General features: G+C 42.2%; 1 long non-coding RNA gene across 1 annotated transcript in view; it reads right to left on the reverse strand.

The window, feature by feature from the left end:
• Positions 1–2,981, reverse strand: part of LOC104862390 — a 16,266-nt gene that overhangs the window by 9,602 nt on the left and 3,683 nt on the right. The window contains exons 2-3 of the long non-coding RNA XR_780290.2: positions 1,704–1,884; positions 541–662 (exon numbers count right to left, since the gene is read on the reverse strand). This is a non-coding gene — a long non-coding RNA (uncharacterized LOC104862390). The remainder of the gene's footprint in view (positions 1–540; positions 663–1,703; positions 1,885–2,981) is intronic.

Raw genomic sequence — 2,981 nt, forward strand, 5'->3', positions numbered from 1 at the left:
TTGGTACCAAGGCTAGAACTCGGATTCTTGCGCCTGCGGAACCACTGAGCTAAATCCCCAGCCCTGTCCACTGTAATTAAGTTGCTCCTCATCTCCCCTTTTAGGCCTGCAGGACCTGTGCTGATGTCGCCTGTTGTATTCTTCATACTGGTGCTTTGTGTTCTCTGTTTTTCCTGATCTTCTGGCCGCAGTTAACACTTTTACTGACTTCAGAGAATCAGCTTTTTGTTCCATTGATTTTTTTTTCTCTTGTTTTCCATCTCATTGATTTCTGCTCTTAGTTTTACAATTTCCTTTCTCCTATTTCCAGTGGGTCTTGTTTGTCCTATTTTTCTGGCTGAGACCTTTTTTCTTTACTAGGATGGGAATTCTGTGTTGTCGTTTTCCCCTTGAGCATTGCCCTGGCTCAGTGGTGGCAAACCTTTAGGGAACCGAGTGCCCAAACTGCAACCCAAACCCCACTTACTATCATAGAGCACCAACACTGCAGTTAGACCTGAATACTGAGGTCTTAGTTTGGAAAAAAAAAGCAACTGTTACCTGATGTCCGGCTGCTGGGTGCCCTGGCTCACGCCGACAGAGTGGTCTCTGTGTACCTGCTCTGGCACACGTGCCACACGCTCGCTGCCACGGCCCTAGCTCATCCCACAGATAGGCTGCAGCTGAAATAAAGCGAATGCAAAACAAAAGAAAAAGTTATCACTCAAGAAAACCCTTAGAAAGACAGAGGTCTGGAGCATCTGGCCGTGAGTAGCCCCCAGGTGCCGTGGTCTTTCAGGACAGTTCAGGCAGGAGAGTGTGAGTGTGCGGGGTGGGCCACCCTCTGCTCTCTGGGTTCCAGGGGAACCCTGGGGCTCCTTGGCAAGGGCCCTTCTTCAGAATTCCCCCAAAGGCATCCTGCCAAGGTTTTCTCTTTACTGTGGGAAAGGGATCACTTTTTTAGCTCTACTCCGCATAAAACAGCTGGCTTACTTTGAGAAGACTTGTGGCATAGAAAAGGGGTTTGTTTAGTATACAAAGCTGAATAGTAACCTTCTGCTTGTTAAATATGGTAAATATTTTCCTCTAGTGTGTTTCCTATTTTCTGACTTGTTTATCATGTCTGGTTGTCTTCATTTATTGCTCATGATTTTGTTTTGCTTAGTAACACCTTTCTTAGGCCAAAGGAATTTAAAAAACTATTGTATTTTTAGCAGTTTTAAGCTTTTACTCTCACATATTTCACCAATCTAGACTTTTTTTTACACATGAAATGTTTTACTTTCACCTATTCAAAGCCATCTATTGAATAACATTAAAAGCTAAATGGAACTGCCACCTTTATTATATATACTGTGAGCCCCTCAAACATCAATGTTTTGACTATTTTCATTCATTGCATATTTCTGCACTTTGATTATTATTTTGTAATATATTTTGTTTTCTAGGGAAGATGAGATCTTATTTTCCTTCTGTTTCAAATGTTCTTTACTTTAGGGTCTCACATTTTATTTGCCATGGATATTTAGAGTCACTGTTTTTTTTTTAATCCCATTGAGTTGCAAATTTGTAGTTTAATTTGAGGAGCACGAGTGTCTTCATAACCACACCCTCTTTCCCAGAAACACAGTAGGATGCGACACCCACTTAAGTCCTCCCCTGTGTGATCAATTAATCCATTGGCTGTTGATCAGTTACTTAATTCATTAGCTGTTATTCCCTACTTGGCCACAACTGCCATTCCGGTACATCCCGTCTTCGTTAATTGCACTCGAGTCACTAATAAATCATTGACTGGAAAATGGTTGGGTGCATTTTGGTTTCCGATACAGATCTTTGAGGTGATGTCCACTCATTAATTCAACAGCCATACGAACAAGTGTTGGGCCTCACTGCTGAACTGGCCTGCAGTAGGACAAATGCACAATTATAGTTGGAGATTTCAAAACAGCAATTGACAGAACAACTGGATATAAAATCATGAAGTTAAAGGAGAACCTAATAACACCAACCCACAAGATCTAATCAACATTTATAAACACCTCACTGAAAGAAATGGAGAATACACATTCTTTTTAAGCATCCGCAGGACACATACCAAGGTAATCTATATCCTAGTCTGTGAACAAACCTCAGCCTTTTAAAAGAGCTGAAATAAGGCAGAGTGGGTTCTCAGGCCACAATTAACATAAATATCAAAACAGAAAAACAACGGAAGTCCCAGTGCAGATTTCCAAACTGAACGATATGCTTCTAAGTAATCATCCGTGCACCAAAAAGGAAGTTTAGAGGGGAATTTTTAAAAAATACACAGCCCTGAGTGAACAAGGAAACAAACACACCAAAACGGATGGGGGCACTGTGAAGAGCAGAGCTGAAAGAAAAATAAAATGTAAAATATTTACAGTAGAAAGTACCCCTGGGCGCTGGGCTGCCGTAGGCTCTTTCCAAGTTCTCTTTGTCTTGAATGAAGAAATGGAAAAGACGCGTGAAAAAGGTAGCGAAGGTTTGCATTTATTAAGGCAGGAAAAGACGTACACTCCGCAGAATGAGAGCGGGCAACAGAGATCGTGATCACAGCGGTCACAAGGTTAATGGTGGAGGTCTTGTATCCACGCCGGATGTAGGCTGCCCTATCAAAAACCTGCTCGATTTCCTGTCGGAAGAACTCAAGACAGCATTTCCTGATTGACCCCAGGCGCAAGGCTTGGGAACTATTTCCTGTACCTGTATCCTGGATCTCCGAGATGGATGTAGGCCATGCCCACTTGCCCAGCAGGCTGGCTACACCCTAATCTCCTGCTTCAAAGGAGTGAAAATAAAAAATCTCTTATCACTTATTTTAGTTCCTTCAAAAACTGGGTATGAAATAGGAAGAAAAGGACCAAAGGTGTAGGGACAGTGAGAAGGATAGGGAAAGGGGAATAAGGGAAAAGGAAAAACATATGAGAAAATGTAAAAATGGAATTAAAGTGTTTGTAGGTGGGGAGGGGAGGAGGGGG

Source organism: Fukomys damarensis, unplaced genomic scaffold (assembly GCF_012274545.1).
Source record: "Fukomys damarensis isolate Sample0158 unplaced genomic scaffold, DMR_v1.0_HiC HiC_scaffold_12, whole genome shotgun sequence".
Lineage (NCBI taxonomy): Eukaryota > Metazoa > Chordata > Mammalia > Rodentia > Bathyergidae > Fukomys > Fukomys damarensis.